The sequence below is a fragment of the Hevea brasiliensis genome, chromosome 2, assembly GCF_030052815.1.
Source record: "Hevea brasiliensis isolate MT/VB/25A 57/8 chromosome 2, ASM3005281v1, whole genome shotgun sequence".
Classification (NCBI taxonomy): domain Eukaryota; kingdom Viridiplantae; phylum Streptophyta; class Magnoliopsida; order Malpighiales; family Euphorbiaceae; genus Hevea; species Hevea brasiliensis.
In genome coordinates this window covers 48,311,913-48,334,823 of record NC_079494.1, presented here as the reverse complement: position 1 = coordinate 48,334,823, position 22,911 = coordinate 48,311,913, and positions in this window count along the sequence as shown.

The window sequence follows — 22,911 nt, the reverse complement described above, 5'->3', positions numbered from 1 at the left end:
CCATAATCTCTCACAGAGAATTCAGTTTCTTGCCTCACTGAACTTCTTTCTTTCAGCTTCGATATTTTTCATCACTGCGCAGCCATTACGATCCGATCAATCAACACCGCTGTACATGCCATGCAACTACCGTCTGTCCCTCATCATCAACCTCTAAACCGCATGTTTGTGCTTTCAATTCATATACCATGGACAAAGGAGAAACTCGGAGACTTGCCATAGTCTTGCGACTTAAGGCGTCAGCCACCACATTTGCTTTTCCTGGCTGATAGTCTATTAAGCAATCATAATCTTTAATGAGTTCTAGCCATCTCCTCTGCCTCAAATTCAATTCCTTCTGGGTACCTAAGTACTTCAAGCTCTTGTGATCTGTGAAGATGTAGCATTTCTCTCCATACAGATAGTGTCTCCAGATCTTCAGAGCAAAAACAATAGCTGCTAACTCCAGATCATGTGTTGGGTAGTTCCTCTCATGCGGTTTCAGCTGGCGTGATGCATAAGCAATGACATTCCGATCTTGCATCAGTACACAGCCTAACCCATTGTGAGAAGCATCACTATAAACTGTGTATTCTTTACCCGGAGTAGGTAAAGTGAGAACTGGAGCTTCAGTTAAGCACTTCTTCAACTCATTAAAACTCTGCTGACATTTATCAGTCCACTGAAATTTTACATCTTTTCGAAGCAGCTTGGTCAGTGGAGAAGATAACATAGAGAATCCCTTCACAAACCGACGGTAATATCCAGCTAAACCCAGAAAACTGTGAATTTCTGTGATGTTCCTGGGCGGTTTCCAATTAAGGATAGCTTCTACCTTACTGGAATCTACCTTGATCCCTTCAGCTGACACAACATGTCCCAAAAAGGAGATTTCCTTCAGCCAAAATTCACATTTCGACAATTTGGCGAAATGCTTTCTCCTTAAAGTCTGCAGTACAATCCGCAGATGTCTATCATGCTCCTCTGCACTCCTCGAGTATATCAAAATGTCATCAATAAACACCACCACAAATTGATCAAGATATGGTCTGAAGATAGTGTTCATCAGATCCATAAAAGCAGCTGGAGCATTTGTCAACCCGAATGGCATTACTAGAAACTCATAGTGGCCATACCGAGTTCTGAAAGCAGTTTTTGGGATACTCTGCTCTTGCACCTTCAACTGATGATAACCAGATCGCAAATCAATTTTGGAGAATACTGCTGCACCCTTCAACTGATCGAATAGATCATCAATACGAGGCAATGGATATCTGTTCTTTATTGTCACCCTATTCAACTGCCTGTAGTCTATACATAAGCGGAGAGTACCATCCTTCTTCTTAACAAACAACACCGTGCTCCCAAGGTGACACACTAGGGCGGATGAAGCCCTTTTCAAGTAATTCTTGTAATCGTATCTTCAACTCCTTCAACTCTGCTGGTGCCATTCTCGTATGGCGTTATGGAGATTGGATCCACACCAGTGCGAACATTAATTTCAAATCGCACTTCTCTTCCGAGGTAATCCCGCAATTCATCAGAAACACATCCGAAAGTCATATCCGTAGGGATGTCCTTCAATCTGGACTCCCACTTGGGTGTCTACCACATGTGCCAAGTATGCTTCACACCCTTTTCTGATCATTTTTCTGGCTAGTGCAGCCGAAATGATGTTGGATGGCAATAGCTGCCTCTCCCCATGTATCACCACATCACTGCATCTTGAGGAGACCAAAAGTGACTATCTTGATCTCTGATCCAATCATGGCATGATGCCTAGCTAACCAATCCATGCCCAAGATGATATCATAATCTCTGAAGGGCATTTCAATGAGATCGACAGAAAGTGTGTCCTTGGATCACCAAAGGACAATCTCTATACATTTTATTAACCACGACCTCTGTCTAGCGGACTTGTTACTAGCACCTCAAAGTCCATTTTTGTACATGGAACAAAGAATGCAATCAACGATGCTAGCACACACATAAGAATGTTCACACTCGTTAGTGCATATTTATACTGTAATGTACTGTATGTATCAAACAATGATATTGAGCAGTTGTACTATGCAAAAAAGAACATTCAAATAACAGGTGAAAACGGAATTTAAAAACTTTGCTCTGATACCACTAAAACATGTCACACCCTACCCCTCTGTAAGGCATAACATGATCCCGTAGTATACCTAATGAATTACCAACTCCGCTCATCGATAACCCATTAAATACACTACAAGGGATTTTAAAAACTTTTCTTACTTCTTTTACAGTGGTGAGCACTATTTACAGTGTTAAAGACTTGGTGAATCAAGTGAAATAACTAACTCATTTGGTTTATTTGGAATTTCTGTAAAAATTTTGGCAAAGTGCCATCTGTATTTTGGACAAAACAGTTCTTCAGAAAACCTGTAAAAAAGCACTTCAATAATTTTTTCCAAATCTCAACTCCAATGCATTTCTCAACACAACAATTTATCAACACAATTCCATAGGAATTTTTCAAAGTCCGAGATAAGGAAATATAATACAACTTTTACAATCCAAAACACTCATAATTAATTTACAACTTCAAGGTACAATTTAATTTACAATTGCTCAAAACCAAAAACAATATGTACATACAGTGTCATACATTACAGTACAAAATGCAAAAGCGGTATACTCAATATACCAGGTAATCCCTCGCTGGATGTATATGCAGCCTAGTCTGCTGCCCTGTCTATCTCTCTACTGCGATAAAGAATAAAGCTATCACGAGACAATGTCTCAGTGGTGCACAACATTAACCAAATCCAATTTAAATCACAATTCATAAGTCATGTAAATAGTGGATACTTAAAATCATAATTAAATTCAAGACAATAATTGTCAACAAGAATTTAAACTCCATTTCTCAATATCACAATAATTTTCCATAAGTCAGATCAGGTTTGAATTCAAAAGACAATATATGTCAATGAGAGTTTAAATCCATTTCACAATCTCACAATACACATCAATAAATCACACACAGCTTAATCATGATCCATAATTCAATTCATCCCAAAAGCCGATGGCTAATGAGGTATTCAATTCATCCCAAAAGTCGATGACTAATGAGGAATAACATGGCTAGCTAGCAAAAATATGAGTACTCATTCTATTCGTCCTCAACAGGCACACACCTCAACACTTCAGCCAGAGAGGGAATTCAATTCATCCCACTAGACAAGCTAGCGAGGAATACAATCAATATACATGATAGCTGTGGTTTCAAACCATTTACAGTGCTTTTCAATCAATAAGTATCCATCAAATATCATTCAAACAATTTTTCACAGTTTCACAATTTAAAACAATAATATACAAATAGTCATAATTTATTTCAATAGAAAATAATTCAAAAGAAATAGTTGTTGTGCACAAACCTCTGATGTTTGTCTCCTGGTCTTGACTCAGTATTTCTTTCCCTTTTGCTGAGTCCTTGTTAACTGAGAAACACAATTTGAAGTGTTTCAGTACCAAATTAAACTGTCTCTATCGATGGGGTTTGGTAAATAATGCACTGAACTCAATTATTCACTAAGTCACCTAATATACCGACCCTCATTGTGTTTTAGGTAAATTAGGTTTTAGTGTCGTTAATATGTCACATTCGATAAGGTTTTAGATTTGGTATGTTTTACCAAAGTCATTTCCTTGCTTAGTGCATTTTAATGCAAATTGCTGGATTCCGGAACACTGGTTTGACCTAACCGGACGATCTAGTTCCTCGGTTTTCGGTCTCGGTCGAAACTACAAACTTGTAGATCTAGGTCTTATTGCACGCGTGCAAAATTTCAGGTCAATCCGAGTTAAGTAGACCAAGTTATGGTCATTACACTATTGCTGGTCAAATGGTACCATTTTAGGTCAATTTTAGGTCAAAGTGGTCAATTCTGGTTCGGCCAGTTTTTGGACCCGAACTTGTGCAAGTTGTTTGACTTGCTTATGGTCATTTCTGGGCTTTGGTTTCTTCATAAGACTTGTAGGTATGGGTCTTAACTATTCTTGGTCAAAATTTCAGGTCAATTGGACCTGGTTTGAGTGAGTTATGGCCTAAACACTCACTGCTGCCCAATTGGTCATTTTTCAGGTCCTAATTGCACCTAATCCGAATTGGTCATTTTTTTAGGTCACCTTGCAAGCAGAATTTTGGCATGGTTTCTCAATGAAAGTTGGCACATTTTGTGCCTAGTTTCACCTCAAATTGGTCTCATACTAATTAAGGTTACACATTCAAGGTTATAGGCTAAAATATACACTGCCCTCAATATGCATTTCACACCCCAACTTCAAACACATTATTTACCTTGCAAGGTTTACTTCCATACCCTACCAAACTGTTTTGGCACATTACCAACAACATTTACTACATTACATTAGCATTATTTTGGGCAGATTCCAATCACCATCAACACACCAATTATCATTCACAATCACAATTCTAAGTACCATTATAATTACACCTAAACACTACAAACATTACATACACTTTACAACTTTAATTTACATACTTAACATCAATCCTTCTAGGTCAATATGCTGCCCACACTTCCTTCAATATACACCCTTTCTCAAGTGTCCACAAGCTGCCACAAATCACTCATCAACATCACATTGCCGTACCATAAGTTAATTTCCATCAAAGTGTATAATTCACCATATATACATGCATTAAATCACTAGGTTACTAAATCACCATGAACAACATTATTTCTCAACAATTATATGCACAATTTCCTCATCAAAAACGTGACCATGGCTATCCAAAATGACAACAACAATAACCCATCAAACTCAAAATTTTCCTTCACCAAACTAATACCCATAACATGCACATAAACTTTAACAAAGAAATTCTCAAAATTATGAACTTACCTTATGCTTGGAGCTTGTTAAACCTTGCTTAAACTTCCCAAAATTGGTATCAATATCTTCCTTGTGGTGTGTAGACCATTTTTCATGAAAGAAGCTAAGTGAATGGAGTTGAAAATGGAGGGTGGATTAAGCTTGCATGCAAACGCCCATGGAGTTCTTTGTGTTCTTCAATTCGGCCATTTTTGAGAGAATATGAGGAAGATGGATTTCAGATGGTGAGTGGACCATATCAGCCATAATTCAATGATAAATTAATCCCTTAGTGCTCCACTAAGTAAAATAATTCATATTATAAACTTAACTTTCCCATAATCCACATTTAACCCATTATTTCCACTATTTATTTTAGGTACCACCAAATTAATTTTTCATTTCATTTTCTAAGTGTAATACTATTTATTTTTAATGGACATTTAGGTCAAAAGACACTTCGGGATGTCGAATGACCATAATGCCTCTGTTCGTGGTTTTCCGATTTTCTAGAATAATCGTATTTTGTCTGTTTTTCGATTTCTCACTTTTCTTTGTACTAATTATTTAATTTTTCTTTGATCTTTCTAATGATATTTACTCTTCAAAAATGGTCTATTTAAGTCCTAAAAATGTTTCCCAGGGTTCCCCGCAGTCCAGGGCTAGCCAACGGTCCACGCCGTGACTTCCCGGTGCGGTCACCCATCGCTAGGTTTCCCGGCTCACTTACTCGGTTACATTTCTTTGCTATGATTTTTCCTTTGTTTTTCTTTTCTTGTATTTCATTATTTTATGTCTCCTCACTCATATTGAAGTACGGTTCTAGGCATCCTAGCTGTTCGAACAACACTGGTCACCGGAGCAGCAGAACGCACTACCGAACTTTGGGGTGTTACAATTCTCCCCCCCTTAAATAAATTTTGTCTCGAAATTTTACCCGGCATTAGTCTCTGAACAGCTGTGGGTGCTGTCTCCTCATATCCTCTTCACGTTCCCAAGTTGCTTCCTGGCCTGAATGATGGTTCCACAGCACTTTAACCAGGTGTATCTGTTTGTTCCTCAGCTGTTTCACCTCGTAAGCCATAATTTTTATGGGTTCTTCCTCATATGAGAGGTCTGGATTTACTTCAATCTCTTCAACTGACAGTACATGAGATGGGTCTGATCTGTACCTCCTTAACATGGACACATGGAAGACACTGTGTATCCTTGCTAGCTCTGGAGGTAATGCCAACCGGTATGCTAAAGGACCCACTCTTTCCAGAACTTCATATGGTCCGATGAAACGAGGACTTAGTTTCCCCTTTCTGCCAAATCTCATAATCCTCTTCCAAGGAGAAACTTTGAGGAATACCTTATCACCCACTGCATACTCAATATCTCTTCTCTTCAGATCAACATAGGACTTCTGGCGGTCTGATGCAGCCTTGAGTCTATCTCTGATCAATCTGATCTTTTCCTCTGTCACTGGACAATTTCTCGGTCCAATCATCTTCCTTTCACCTACTTCATCCCAACATAAGGGAGTTCTACACTTTCTGCCATACAAAGCTTCATATGGAGGCATCCCTATGCTTGATTGGTAGCTGTTATTATAAGCAAACTCAATCAAAGGCAAGTGTGTATCCCAACTACCTTCAAATTCAATCACACAAGCCCGTAGCATATCCTCCAATATCTGAATAACTCTCTCGCATGGCCATCTGTCTGGGTGGAATCTTTGTCTTTGAAGTTCAATCTAGTTCCTAGGGCTCTCTCAAGACTACCCAGAATCTAGAAGTGAACCTAGGATCTCTCGGACACAATTGATACCGGCACTCCATGCAATTTTACAATCTCATATATGTACAATCCGCCAATCTTTCTGTGCTATAGTCCATCCGAATGGCAAAAGTGAGCGGACTTAGTCAATCACAACTATAACCCATACTGCATCATGACTACTCTGTGTCCTTGGAAGTCCTGTAACAAAATCCATAGTTATCCGTTCCCATTTCCACTGTGGTACTGACAAAGGATGTAATAAACCAGCTAGAACTTGATGTTCTGCCTTTACTTGCTGACAAGTTAGGCATTTGGAAACGAATTCACTATATCTCTTTTCATGCCCATCCACGTAATGCTCTTTCGACCCTCAGACATTTTAGTTCCACCAGTGGTGCATAGCAAATGGAGACTCATGTGCTTCCTTCAAAATGGTTTGTCTCAATTCCACATCACTAGGAATGCACACTGCTCGATGTAGCAATAAACCATAATCTCTCACAGAGAATTGGGTTTCTTGCCTGTTGAACTTCTTTCAAGACTTCCGATATTTTTCATCACTGCGTGCACCATTACGACCGATCAATCAACACCGGCTGTACATGCCATGCAACTACCGCTGTCCCTCATCATCAACCTCTAAACTGGCATGCTGTGCTTTCAATTCATATACCATGGACAAAGGAGAAACTCTGAGACTTGTCATAGTCTTGCGACTTAAGGCGTCAGCCACCACATTTGCTTTTCTGGTGATAGTCTATTAAGCAATCATAATCTTTAATGAGTTCTAGCCATCTCCTCTGCCTCAAATTCAATTCCTTCAGGTACCTAAGTACTTCAAGCTCTTGTGATCTGTGAAGATGTAGCATTTCTCTCCATACAGATAGTGTCTCCAGATCTTCAGAGCAAAAACAATAGCTGCTAACTCTAGATCATGTGTTGGGTAGTTCCTCTCATGCGGTTTCAGGTGGCGTGATGCATAAGCAATGACATTCTGATCTTGCATCAGTAGACAGCCTAACCCATTGTGAGAAGCATCACTATAAACTGTGTATTCTTTACCTGGAGTAGGTAAAGTGAGAATCGAGCTTGATTAAGCACTTCTTCAACTCATTAAAACTCACGACATTTATCACCCACCGAAATTTTACATCTTTTCAAGCGGCTTGGTCGGTGGAGAAGATAACATAGAGAATCCCTTCACAAACCGCGGTAATATCCACTAAACCTAAAATCGTGAATTTACGTGATGTTCTGGCGGTTTCCAATTAAGGATAGCTTCTACCTTATCGAATCTACCTTGATCCCTTCAATGACACAACATGTCCCAAAAAGGAGATTTCCTTCACCAAAATTCACATTTCGACAATTTGGCGTACTGCTTTCTCCTTAAAGTCTCAGCATAATCCGCAGATGTCTATCATGCTCCTCTGCACTCCTCGAGTATATCAAAATGTCATCAATAAACACCACCACAAATTGATCAAGATATGGTGCAAGATAGTGTTCATCAGATCCATAAAAGCAGCTGGAGCATTTGTCAACCCGAATGGCATTACTAGAAACTCATAGTGGCCATACCGAGTTCTGAAAGCAGTTTTTGGGATACTCTGCTCTTGCACCTTCAACTGATGATAACCAGATCGCAAATCAATTTTGGAGAATACTGCTGCACCCTTCAACTGATCGAATAGATCATCAATACGAGGCAATGGATATCTGTTCTTTATTGTCACCCTATTCAACTGCCTGTAGTCTATACATAAGCGGAGAGTACCATCCTTCTTCTTAACAAACAACACTGGTGCTCCCCAAGGTGACACACTAGGGCGGATGAAGCCCTTTTCAAGTAATTCTTGTAACTGTATCTTCAGCTCCTTCAACTCTGCTGGTGCCATTCTGTATGGCGTTATGGAGATTGGATCCACACCAGGCAGAACATTAATTTCAAACTGCACTTCTCTTTCCGGAGGTAATCCTGGCAATTCATCAGGAAACACATCTGGAAAGTCATATACTGTAGGGATGTCCTTCAATGCTGGACTCCCCACTTGGGTGTCTACCACATGTGCCAAGTATGCTTCACACCCTTTTCTGATCATTTTTCTGGCTAGTGCAGCCGAAATGATGTTGGATGGCAATAGCTGCCTCTCCCCATGTATCACCACATCACTGTACTGAGGGAGACCAAAAGTGACTGTCTTCTCTGATACCAATCATGGCATGATGCCTAGCTAACCAAACCATGCCCAAGAAGATATCATAAACTCTCAAGGGCATTTCAATGAGATCATACACGAAAGTGTGTCCTTGTATCACCAAAGGACAAACTCTATAAATTTTATTAACTCGACCTCTGTCTAGCGGACTTGTTACTAGCACCTCAAAGTCCATTTTTGTACATGGAACAGCAATGCAATCAACGATGCTAGCACTCACATAAGAATGTTCACTCTCGTTAGTGCATATTTATACTGTAATGTACTGTATGTATCAAACAATGATATTGAGCAGTTGTACTATGCAAAAAAGAACATTCAAATAACAGGTGAAAACGGAATTTAAAAACTTTGCTCTGATACCACTAAAACATGTCACACCCTACCCCTCTGTAAGGCATAACATGATCCCGTAGTATACCTAATGAATTACCAACTCCGTCTACTGATAACCCATTAAATACACTACAAGGGATTTTAAAACTTTTCTTACTTCTTTTACATGGTGAGCACTATTTACAGTGTTAAAGACTTGGTGAATCAAGTGAAATAACTAACTCATTTGGTTTATTTGGAATTTCAGAAAATTTTGGCAAAGTGCCATCTGTATTTTGGACAAAACAGTTCTTCAGAAAACCTGTAAAAAGCACTTCAATAATTTTCCCAAATCTCAACTCCAATGCATTTCTCAACACAACAATTTATCAACACAATTCCATAGGAATTTTTCAAAGTCCGAGATAAGGAAATATAATACAACTTTTACAATCCAAAACACTCATAATTAATTTACAACTTCAAGGTACAATTTAATTTACAATTGCTCAAAACCAAAAACAATATGTACATACAGTGTCATACATTCTGATACAAATGCAAAAGCGGTATACTCAATATACTGTAATCCTCATTGGATGTATATGCGGCCTAGTCTGCCGCCTGTCTATCTCTCTACCTGCGACAGCAATAAAAAGCTATCGCTGAGACAATGTCTCAGTGGTGCACAACATTAACCAAATCCAATTTAAATCACAATTCATAAGTCATGTAAATAGTGGATACTTAAAATCATAATTAAATTCAAGACAATAATTGTCAACAAGAATTTAAACTCCATTTCTCAATATCACAATAATTTTCCATAAGTCAGATCAGGTTTGAATTCAAAAGACAATATATGTCAATGAGAGTTTAAATCCATTTCACAATCTCACAATACACATCAATAAATCACACACCTTAATCATGATCCATAATTCAATTCATCCCAAAAGCCGATGGCTAATGAGGTATTCAATTCATCCCAAAAGTCGATGACTAATGAGGAATAACATGGCTAGCTAGCAAAAATATGAGTACTCATTCTATTCGTCCTCAACAGGCACACACCTCAACACTTCAGCCAGAGAGGGAATTCAATTCATCCCACTAGACAAGCTAGCGAGGAATACAATCAATATACATGATAGCTGTGGTTTCAAACCATTTACAGTGCTTTTCAATCAATAAGTATCCATCAAATATCATTCAAACAATTTTTCACAGTTTCACAATTTAAAACAATAATATACAAATAGTCATAATTTATTTCAATAGAAAATAATTCAAAAGAAATAGTTGTTGTGCACAAACCTCTGATGTTTGTCTCTTGGTCTTGACTCGATTTCTTTCCCTTTTCTTTGAGTCCTTGTTAACTGAGAAACACAATTTGAAGTGTTTCAGTACCAAATTAAACTGTCTCTATCGATGGGGTTTGGTAAATAATGCACTGAACTCAATTATTCACTAAGTCACCTAATATACCGACCCTCATTGCGTTTTAGGTAAATTAGGTTTTAGTGTCGTTAATATGTCACATTCGATAAGGTTTTAGATTTGGTATGTTTTACCAAAGTCATTTCCTTGCTTAGTGCATTTTAATGCAAATTGCTGGATTCCGGAACACTGGTTTGACCTAAACGGACGATCTAGTATACTCGGTTTTCGGGTCTCGGTCGAAACTACAAACTTGTAGATCTAGGTCTTATTGCACGCGGTGCAAAATTTCAGGTCAATCCGAGTTAAGTAGACCAAGTTATGGTCATTACACTATTGCTGGTCAAATGGTACCATTTTAGGTCAATTTTAGGTCAAAGTGGTCAATTCTGGTTCGGCCAGTTTTTGGACCGAACTTGTGCAAGTTGTTTGACTTGCTTATGGTCATTTCTGGGCTTTGGTTTCTTCATAAGACTTGTAGGTATGGGTCTTAACTATTCTTGGTCAAAATTTCAGGTCAATTGGACCTGGTTTGAGTGAGTTATGGCCTAAACACTCACTGCTGCCCAATTGGTCATTTTTCAGGTCCTAATTGCACCTAATCCGAATTGGTCATTTTTTTAGGTCACCTTGCAAGCAGAATTTTGGCATGGTTTCTCAATGAAAGTTGGCACATTTTGTGCCTAGTTTCACCTCAAATTGGTCTCATACTAATTAAGGTTACACATTCAAGGTTATAGGCTAAAATATACACTGCCCTCAATATGCATTTCACACCCCAACTTCAAACACATTATTTACCTTGCAAGGTTTACTTCCATACCCTACCAAACTGTTTTGGCACATTACCAACAACATTTACTACATTACATTAGCATTATTTTGGGCAGATTCAATCACCATCAACACACCAATTATCATTCACAATCACAATTCTAAGTACCATTACAATTACACCTAAACACTACAAACATTACATACACTTTACAACTTTAATTTACATACTTAACATCAATCCTTCTAGGTCAATATGCTGCCCACACTTCCTTCAATATACACCCTTTCTCAAGTGTCCACAAGCTGCCACAAATCACTCATCAACATCACATTGCCGTACCATAAGTTAATTTCCATCAAAGTGTATAATTCACCATATATACATGCATTAAATCACTAGGTTACTAAATCACCATGAACAACATTATTTCTCAACAATTATATGCACAATTTCCTCATCAAAAACGTGACCATGGCTGTCCAAAATGACAACAACAATAACCCATCAAACTCAAAATTTTCCTTCACCAAACTAATAGCCATAACATGCACATAAACTTTAACAAAGAAATTCTCAAAATTATGAACTTACCTTATGCTTGGAGCTTGTTAAACCTTGCTTAAACTTCCCAAAATTGGTATCAATATCTTCCTTGTGGTGTGTAGACCATTTTTCATGAAAGAAGCTAAGTGAATGGAGTTGAAAATGGAGGGTGGATTAAGCTTGCATGCAAACGCCCATGGAGTTCTTTGTGTTCTTCAATTCAGCCATTTTTGAGAGAATATGAGGAAGATGGATTTCAGATGGTGAGTGGACCATATCAGCCATAATTCAATGATAAATTAATCCCTTAGTGCTCCACTAAGTAAAATAATTCATATTATAAACTTAACTTTCCCATAATCCACATTTAACCCATTATTTCCACTATTTATTTTAGGTACCACCAAATTAATTTTTCATTTCATTTTCTAAGTGTAATACTATTTATTTTTAATGGAAATTTAGGTCAAAAGACACTTCGGGATGTCGAATGACCATAATGCCCCTGTTCGGGTGGTTTTCCCGATTTTTCGGTAACACCGTATTTTGTCTGTTTTTCGATTTCTCACTTTTCTTTGTACTAATTATTTAATTTTTCTTTGATCTTTCTAATGATATTTACTCTTCAACAATGGTCTATTTAAGTCCTAAAAATGTTTCCCAGGGTTCCCATGATCCAGGCTAGCCAACGGTCCTGTAGTGACTTCAGTCTGATCACCCATCGCTAGGTTTCCCGGCTCACTTACTCGGTTACATTTCTTTGCTATGATTTTTCCTTTGTTTTTCTTTTCTTGTATTTCATTATTTTATGTCTCCTCACTCATATTGAAGTACGGTTCTAGGCATCCTAGCTGTCCGAACAACACTGGTCACCGGAGCAGCAGAACGCACTACCGAACTTTGGGGTGTTACAAACATATGGTCAACTTACTAAAGCTCAACAGATTGCACCTTTAGTGCAAAATTTGGCAAATTTTAAGTCACTTTAAGTTCTGGCAGTTTTGTACCTGAAATTGTGCAAGCTATTTAACTTGGTTACGGTCATTTCTAGGCTTTGGTGTCTTCATAAGAATTATAGCTCTTTGTCTTATTGCACTCTGGGAAAAATTTCAGGTCATTCTGAGTTACGTAGACCAAGATATGTTCAATTTGCTAAAGCTGGAGACATTACACGTTTAGTACAAAATTTAGTCAATTTTAGGTCACTTTTAGTTCTGGCAGTTTTGGTCCCCGAACTTGTGTAAGCTATTTGATTTTGTTCTGGTCATTTCTGGGCTTTAGTGTCTTTATAAGAATTGTAGCTCTTTGTCTTATTGCACTCTGGGCAAAATTTCAGCTCCTTCTGAGTTATATAGACCAAGATATAGTCAATTTACTAATGCTGGACAGATTGCACCTTTAGTGCAAAATTTGATCAATTTTATGTCACTTTTAGTTATGATAGTTTTGGTACCCGAACTTGTGCAAGCTATTTGACTTGGTTCTGGTCATTTCTGGTCTTTAGTGTCTTCATAAGAATTGTAACTCTATGTCTTATTGCACTCTGACCAAAATTTCAGGTCATTATGAGTTGTATAGACCAAGATACGTACAATTTACGAAAGCTTGATAGATTGCACCTTTAGTGCAAAATTTGGTCAATTTTAGGTCACTTTTAGTTCTGGCAGTTATGGTACCTGAACATGTGTAAGCTATTTAACTTGGTTCTGGTCATTTTTCTGGGCTTTGGTGTCTTTGTAAGAATTATAGCTCTTTGTCTTATTGCCTTCTTGGTAAAATTTTAGGTCATTCTGAGTTGTATAGATTAAGATATGGTCAATTTACTAAAGCTGGACATATTGCACCTTTAGTGCAAAATTTGGTCAATTTTAGGTCACTTTTAGTTCTGGCAGTTTTGGTACCCGAACTTGTGCAAGCTATTTAACTTGGTTCTGGTCATTTCTGGGCTTTGGTGTCGTCATAAGAATTATAGTTCTTTGTCTTATTGCACTCTGGGCTAAGTTTCATGTCATTCTGAGTTATATAGACCAAGATATGGTCAATTTGCTAAAGCTGGATAGATTGCACCTTTAGTGAAAAATTTAGTCAATTTTTGGTCACTTTTAGTTCTGGCAGGTTTGGTACCTGAACTTGTGCAAGTTATTTCACTTGGTTCTGGTCATTTCTGGTCTTTGGTGTCTTCATAAGAATTCTAGCTCTTTGTCTTCTTGTACTCTGGGCAAAATTTTAGGTCATTCAGAGTCGTATAGACCAAGATATGGTCAATTTGCTAAAGCTGGACAGATTGCACCTTTAGTGAAAAATTTGGTCAATTCTAGGTCACTTTTAGTTCTGGCAGTTTTGGTACCTGAACTTGTGCAAGCTATTTGACTTGGTTCTGATCATTTCTGGGCTTTGGTGTCTTCATAAGGATTGTAGGTCTTTGTCTTATTGCACTCTGGGCAAAATTTCAGGTCATTCTGAGTTGTATGAACCAAGATATGGTCAATTTACTAAAGCTGGACAGATTGCACCTTTAGCGCAAAATTTGGTCAATTTTATGTCAATTTTTATGTCACTTTTTGTCATGGCAATTTTGGTACCTGAAATTGTGCAAGCTATTTGACTTGGTTCTGGTCATTTATGGCCTTTGGTTTCTTCATAAGAATTGTAGCTCTATGTCTTATTGCACCCTAGGCAAAATTTCAGTTCATTCTGAACTGTATAGACCAAGACGTGGACAATTTATTAAAGCTGGGCAGATTGCACCTTTAGTGCAAAATTTGGCCATTTTTAGGTCACTTTTAGTTTTGGCAATTTTGGTATCCGAACTTGTGCAAGCTATTTGACTTGGTTCTGGTCATTTATGGGCTTTGGTGTCTTCATAAGAATTGTAGCACTTTGTCTTATTGCACTCTGGGTCAAATTTCAGGTCATTCTGAGTTGCATGGACCAAGATATGGTCAATTTGCTAAAGCTAGACAGATTGCACCTTTAGTGCAAAATTTCGTCAATTTTACATCACTTTTAGTTCTGGCAGTTTTGGTACCCGAATTTGTGTAAGATATTTGACTTGGTTGTGGTCATTTTTGGGCTTTAGTGTCTTCATAACAATTGTAGCTCTTTGTCTTATTACACTCTAGGCAAAATTTCAGGTCATTCTGAGTTATATAGACCAAGAGATGGTCAATTTACTAAAGCTAGACAGATTGTATATTTAGTGCAAAATTTGGTCAATTTTAGGTCACTTTTAGTTCTAGCAGTTTTGGTACGCGAATTTGTGCAAGCTATTTGACTTGGTTCTGGTCATTTCCGGGCTTTGGTGTCTTCATAGGAATTGTAGCTCCTTTTCTTATTGGACTCTGGGCAAAATTTCAGGTCATTCTGAGATATATAGATCAAGATATGGTCAATTTACTAAAGCTGGACAGATTGCACCTCTAGTGCAAAATTTGGGTAATTTAAGGTTACTTTTAGTTCTGGCAGTTTTGGTACCCGAACTTGTGCAAGCTATTAAACTTGGTTATGGTCATTTCTAGGATTTGGTGTCTTCTTAAGAATTATAGCCCTTTGTCTTATTGCACTCTGGGCAAAATTTCAGGTCATTCTGAGATATATAGGTCAAGATATGGTCAATTTACTAAAGCTGGACAGATTGCACCTTTAGTGCAAAATTTGGTCAATTTTAGGTCACTTTTAGTTCTGGCAGTTTTGGTACCCAAACTTGTGTAAGCTATTTGACTTGGTTCTGGACATTTTTTGCCTTTGGTTTCTTCATAAGAATTGTAGCTCTATGCCTTATTGCAATCTGGGAAAAATTTCAGGTCATTCTGAGCTGTATAAACCAAGATATGGACAATTTACTAAAGCTGGATAGAATGCACATTTATTGCAAAATTTGGTCATTTTTTGGTTACTTTTAGTTCTAGTAGTTTTGGTATCTTAACTTGTGCAAGCTATTTGACTTGGTTTTGGTCATTTATGGGCTTTAGTGTCTCCATAAAAATTATAGCTCCTTGTCTTGTTGCACTCAGGGCTAAATTTCAGGTCATTCTGAGTTATATAGACCAAGATATGGTCAATTTGCTAAAGTTGGACAGATTGCACCTTTAGTGCAAAATTTAGTCAATTTTACGCCACTTTTAGTTCTGGCAGTTTTGGTGCCTGAAGTTGCGCAAGCTATTTGACTTTGTTCTGGTCATTTTTGGCCTTTGGTGTCTTCATAAGAATTGTAATTCTATGTCTTATTGCACTCTTGGCAAAATTTCAGGTCATTCTGTGTTGTATAGACCAAGATATAGTCAAACAACTAAAGCTGGACAGATTGCACCTTTAGTGCAAAATTTGGTCAATTTTAGGTCACTTTAAGTTCTGGCAGTTATGGTACCCGAACTTGTGCAAGCTATTTATCTTTTTTACGGTCATTTCTAGGCTTTGGTGTCTTCATAAGAATTATAGCTCTTTGTCTTTTTGTACTCTGGGTAAAATTTCAGGTCATTCTTAGTTACGTAGGCCAAGATATGGTCAATCTGCAAAAGCTGGACAGATTGCACCTTTAGTGCAAAATTTGGTCAAGTTTCGGTCACTTTTAGTTCTGGTAGTTTTGGTACCTGAACTTGTGCAAGCTATTTGACTTGGTTCTGGTCATTTCTGGGCTTTGGTGTCTTCATAAGAATTGTAGCTCTTTGTCTTATTGCACTCTGGGCAAAATTTCATTTCATTCTAAGTTATATAGACCAAGATATGGTCAATTTACTAAAGCTGGACAAATTGCACCTTTACTACAAAATTTGGTCAATTTTAGGTCAATTTTAGTTATAGCAGTTTTGGTACCCGAACTTGTTCAAGCTATTTGACTTGGTTCTTGTCATTTCTGGTCTTTGGTGTCTTCATAAGAATTGTAACTCTATGTCTTATTGCACTCTGGGCAAAATTTCAGGTCATTCTGTGTTGTATAGACCAAGATATGGTTAATTAACTAAAGCTGGAAAAATTGAGCCTTTTGTGCAAAATTTGGTCAATTTAAGGACACTTTCAATTCTGGCAGTTTTGGTACCCAAATTTGTGCAAGCTATTTAACTTGGTTCTGGTCATTTCTGGGCTTTGGTGTCTTCGTAAGAATTATAGCTCTTTGTCTTATTGCATTCTGGGTAAAATTTTAGGTCATTCTGAGTTGTATAGGCCAAGATATGGTCAATTTACTAAAGCTGGACAGATTGCAGCTTTAGTGCAAAATTTGATCAATTTTATTTAGTTCTAGCAGTTTTGTACCCGAACTTGTGCAAGCTATTTAACTTGGTTACGGTCATTTCTAGGCTTTGGTGTCTTCATAAGAATTATAGCCCTTTGTCTTATTACACTCTGGGTAAAATTTCAGGTCATTCTGAGTTACGTAGACCAAGATATGTTCAATTTGCTAAAGCTGGACACATTACACGTTTAGTACAAAATTTAGTCAATTTTAGGTCACTTTTAGTTCTGGCAGTTTTGGTCCCCGAACTTGTGTAAGCTATTTGACTTCTGGTCATTTCTGGGCTTTGGTGTCATAATAAGAATTGTAGCTCTTTGTCTTGTTGCACTCTGGGCAAAATTTCAGCTCCTTCTGAGTTATATAGACCAAGATATAGTCAATTTACTAATGCTGGAGAGATTGCACCTTTAGTGCAAAATTTGATCAATTTTAGGTCACTTTTAGTTATGGCAGTTTTGGTACCCGAACTTGTGCAAGCTATTTGACTTGGTTCTGGTCATTTCTGGTCTTTGGTGTCTTCATAAGAATTGTAACTTTATGTCTTATTGCACTCTGAGCAAAATTTCAGATCATTCTGAGTTGTATAGACCAAGATATGGACAATTTACTAAAGCTTGACAGATTGCACCTTTAGTGCAAAATTTGGTCAATTTTAGGTGACTTTTAGTTCTGGCAGTTTCGGTACCTGAACATGTGCATGCTATTTAACTTGGTTCTGGTCATTTTCTGGGCTTTGGTGTCTTCGTAAGAATTATAGCTCTTTGTCTTATTGCAGTCTGGGTAAAATTTAGGTCATTCTGAGTTGTATAGACCAAGATATGATCAATTTACTAAAGTTGGACAGATTGCACCTTTAGTGCAAAATTTTGTCAAATTTAGGTCACTTTTAGTTATGGCAATTTTGGTACCCGAACTTGTGCAAGCTATTTGATTTCGTTCTGGTCATTTCTGGCCTTTGGTTTCTTCATAAGAGTTGTAGCTCTATGCCTTACTGCACTCTGGGCAAAATTTCAGGTCATTCTGAGTTAGATAGACCAAGATATGGTCAATTTGCTAAAGCTGGACAAATTGCACCTTTAGTGCAAAATTTATTCAATTTTAGGTCGCTTTTAGTTCTGGCAGTTTTGGTACCTGAACTTATGCAAGCTATTTGACATGGTTCTGGTCATTTCTGGCCTTTGGTTTCTTCATAAGAATTGTAGCTCTATGCCTTACTGCACTCTGGGCAAAATTTTAGGTCATTCTGAGCTGTATAAACCAAGTTATGGACAATTTACTAAAGCTGGATAGATCGCACATTTGGTGCAAAATTCGGTCATTTTTAGGTCACTTTTAGTTCTAGCAGTTTTGGTATCCGAAATTATGTAAGCTATTTGAGTTGGTTCTTGTCATTTCTTGGCATTGATGTCTTCATAAAGATTATAACTCTTTGTCTTATTGCACTCTGGGCTAAATTTCAGGTCATTCTGAGTTATATAGACCAAGATATGGTCAATTTGCTAAAGCTGGACATATTGCACCTTTAATGCAAAATTTAGTCAATTTTAGGTCACTTTCAGTTCTGGCAGTTTTGGTACCCGAAGTTGTGCAAGCTATTTGACTTGGTTCTGGTCATTTCTGGTCGTTGGTGTCTGCATAAGAATTGTAACTCTATGTCTTATTGCACTCTGCGTAAAATTTCAAGTCATTCTGAGTTGTATAGACCAAGATACGGTCAATTTACTAAAGCTAGACAGATTGCACATTTAGTGCAAAATTTGGTCAATTTTAGGTCACTTTTAGTTCGCGGTTTGGTACCAGTACTTGCGCAAGCTATTTAACTTTGTTCTGGTCATTTCAGGGCTTTGGTGTCTTCATAAGAATTATAGCTCTTTGTCTTATTGCACTCTGGCTAAAATTTCAGGTCATTCTGGGTTGTATAGACCAAGATATGGTCAATTTACTAAAGCCTGACAGATTGCATCTTTAGTGCAAAATTTGGTCAATTTTAGGTCACTTTTAGTTCTGGTAGTTTTGGTACCCGAACTTGTGCAAGCTATTTGATTTCGTTCTGGTCATTTCTGGCCTTTGGTGTCTTCATAAGAATTGTAGCCTTTTGTCTTATTGCACTATGGGCAAAATTTCAGGTCATTCTGAGTTATATAGACCAAGATATGGTCAATTTACTAAAGCTGGACAGATTGCACCTTTACTGCAAAATTTGGTCAATTTTAGGTCACTTTTAGTTATGGCAGTTTTGGTACCCAAACTTGTGCAAGCTATTTGACTTGGTTCTGGTCATTTCTGCGCTTTGGTGTCTTCATAAGAATTGTAGCACTTTTTCTTATTGCACTCTGGGCAAAATTTCAGGTCATTCTCAGTTGCATAGACCAAGATATGGTCAATTTGGTAAAGCTAGACAGATTGCACCTTTAGTGCAAAATTTGATCAATTTTAGATCACTTTTAGTTCTGGCAGTTTTGGCACCCGAACTTGTGCAAGATTTTTTACTTGGTTGTGGTCATTTTTGGGCTTTGGTGTCTTCATTAGAATTGTAGCTCTTTGTCTTATTGCGCTCTGGGCAATTTTTCAGGTCATTCTGATTTATATAGACCAAGATATGGTCAATTTACTAAAGCTAGACAGATTGCACCTTTAGTGCAAAATTTTGTTAATTTTAGATCACTTTTAGTTTTGACAGTTTTGGTACCCGAACATGTACAAGATATTTGACTTGGTTGTGGTCATTTTTGGGCTTTGGAGTCTTCATAAGAATAGCAGCTCTTTGTCTTACTATGCTCTGGGAAAAATTTTAGGTCATTCTGAGTTATATAGACCAAGATATGGTCAATTTACTAAAGCTGGACATATTGCACCTTCAGTGCAAAATTTGGTCAATTTTAGGTCACTTTTAGTTATGATAGTGTTGGTTCCCGAATTTGTGCATGCTGTTTGACTTGGTTCTGGTCATTTCTGGGCTTTGGTGTCTTGATAAGAATTGTAGCACTTTGTCTTATTGCACTCTGGCCAAAATTTCATTTCATTCTGAGTTATATAGACCAAGATATGGTCAATTTACTAAAGCTGGACAGATTGCACCTTTACTGCAAAATTTGGTCAATTTTAGGTCAATTTTAGTTATAGCAGTTTTGGTACTCGAACTTGTTCAAGCTATTTGACTTGGTTCTTGTCATTTCTGGTCTTTGGTGTCTTCATAAGAATTGTAACTCTATGTCTTATAGCACTCTGGGCAAAATTTCAAGTCATTCTGTGTTGTATAGACCAAGATATAGTCAATTAACTAAAGCTGGACAAATTGCGCCTTTTGTGCAAAATTTGGTCAATTTTAGGACACTTTCGATTCTGCGGTTTGGTACCGAACTTGTGCAAGCTATTTAACTTGGGGTCATTTCTGGGCTTTGGTGTCTTCAAAAAAATTATAGCTCTTTGTCTTATTGCACTCTAGGCTAAATTTCAGGTCATTCTGAGTTATATAGACCAAGATATGGTCAATTTGCTAAAGCTGGACAGATTGCCCCTTTACTGCAAAATTTGGTAAATTTTAGGTCACTTTTAGTTATGGCAGTTTTGGTACCCGAACTTGTTCAAGCTATTTGACTTGGTTTTGGTCATTTCTGGGCTTTGGTGTCTTCATAAGAATTGTAACTCTATGATTTAATTAGTTAATTAGAGATTTTAATTGATTAATTAAATAGGTTTGGTTTGTAATTAAATTGCAAAGTCCCTAGCATGACTTGAAACCAAATCTAGATTATTGGATGTGCAGTATAAATTAAATTTATATTTAAAGTGTTTAAATATGAATTTAATTAATGAGAAATTAATTAATAGAGATTAATTAATTAATTTATATTTGATATAAATTTATTAGAAGAAAAAAAATAATTATTTTGGGTTAAGAACTCAAAATTAAGACACAGGGGCATTTTGGTCATTTCACAGTGTGACACGTGGCATCATGAGATGGTAACACGTGGCACCATGAGATGGTAACACATGGGATTACACATAAGCTTGCCAAATGTATTTTAATCATGTAAGATGATTAAAATCAAGATTAAATATAGGTTTGACACTTGGCACAATGTGATTGGGTCACTTAAACCTAGAGCTAATCAAAGGGTGACATGTGGCAAGGGTTTAATGTGTTAACCTAGCTATTTAAGTGTGGTTATGAAAAGAAAAAATAACCAGCAGCCACTCCTCTCCTTTGTCACGCCACTTTGAGGCTTTTCATCTATTCTTCTTCATCTCTCATCAATTCAAAGAGATTAGCCATCAATCTCTTGAATTAAGAACACTAGAAATTGTTTCTAGTGTCCTGTTTAGATCTCTAATCTCTTAAAAGGTAGAACTTGAATTTCTAATTAATAGAAAAGGCTTTAGAAGCTGTTCAAGGGCTGCCATAGGTGTTCTTGGTGTGAACAAGCTAGAGGGACAACATCTGGTGTCCTGAAGACGAATCTCAAAGGCGCAGACACGCTGCAGTGCATCAAGAGGTTAGTGTAATCGTTCTGGATTTAATCTAGGATTCAAAAATTAATCTGATTAATTTTAAAATCTTAAATGGCAAATACAGATCCAAAAACATATTAAAAGAGTTTTACTATGTTGTTTATCATTGAAATCAAATAGATAAAAATAAATCTTGCATGATGCATGTGACCCTAGGTAAAAATTTTTGAATTCAATGGTATAAACTTGTGTTTTTCACGCTTCCGTTCCTTCACTTTACTGCAAATTTTGGTCAATTTTAGGTCACATTTAGTTATGGCAGTTTTGGTACCCAAACTTGTGCAAGCTATTTGACTTGGTTCTGGTCATTTTTGGGCTTTGGTGTCTTCATAAAAATTATAGCTCTTTGTCTTACTGCACTCTGGGCTAAATTTCAGGTTATTCTGAGTTATATAGACCAAGATAAGTTCAATTTGCTAAAGCTGGACAGATTGCACCTTTAGTGCAAAATTTAGTCAATTTTAGGTCACTTTTAATTCTGGCAGTTTTGGTACCCGAACTTGTTCAAGCTATTTGACTTGGTTTTGGTCATTTCTGGGCTTTGGTGTCTTCATAAGAATTATAACTCTATGTCTTATTGCACTCTAGGCAAAATTTCAGATCATTCTGAGTTGTATAGATTAAGATATGGTCAATTTACTAAAGCTGGACATATTGCACCTTTAGTGCAAAATTTGGTCAATTTTAGGTCACTTTTAGTTTTGGCAGTTTTGGTACCCGAACTTGTGCAAGCTATTTAACTTGGTTCTGGTCATTTTCTAGGCTTTGGTGTCTTTATAAGAATTATAGCTCTTTGTCTTATTGCACTCTGGGCTAAGTTTCATGTCATTCTGAGTTATATAGACCAAGATATGGTCAATTTGCTAAAGCTGGATAGATTGCACCTTTAGTGAAAAATTTAGTCAATTTTAGGTCACTTTTAGTTCTGGCAGTTTTGGTACCTGAACTTGTGCAAGCTATTTGACTTGGTTCTGGTCATTTCTGGTCTTTGGTGTCTTCATAAGAATTGTAGCTCTTTGTCTTATTGCACTATCGGCAAAATTTTAGGTCATTCTGAGTCGTATAGACCAAGATATGGTCAATTTACTAAAGCTGGACAGATTGCACCTTTAGTGCAAAATTTGGTCAATTCTAGGTCACTTTTAGTTCTGGAAGTTTAGGTACCTGAACTTGTGCACACTATTTGACTTTGTTATGATCATTTTTGGGCTTTGGTGTCTTCATAAGAATTGTAGCTCTTTGTCTTATTGCACTCT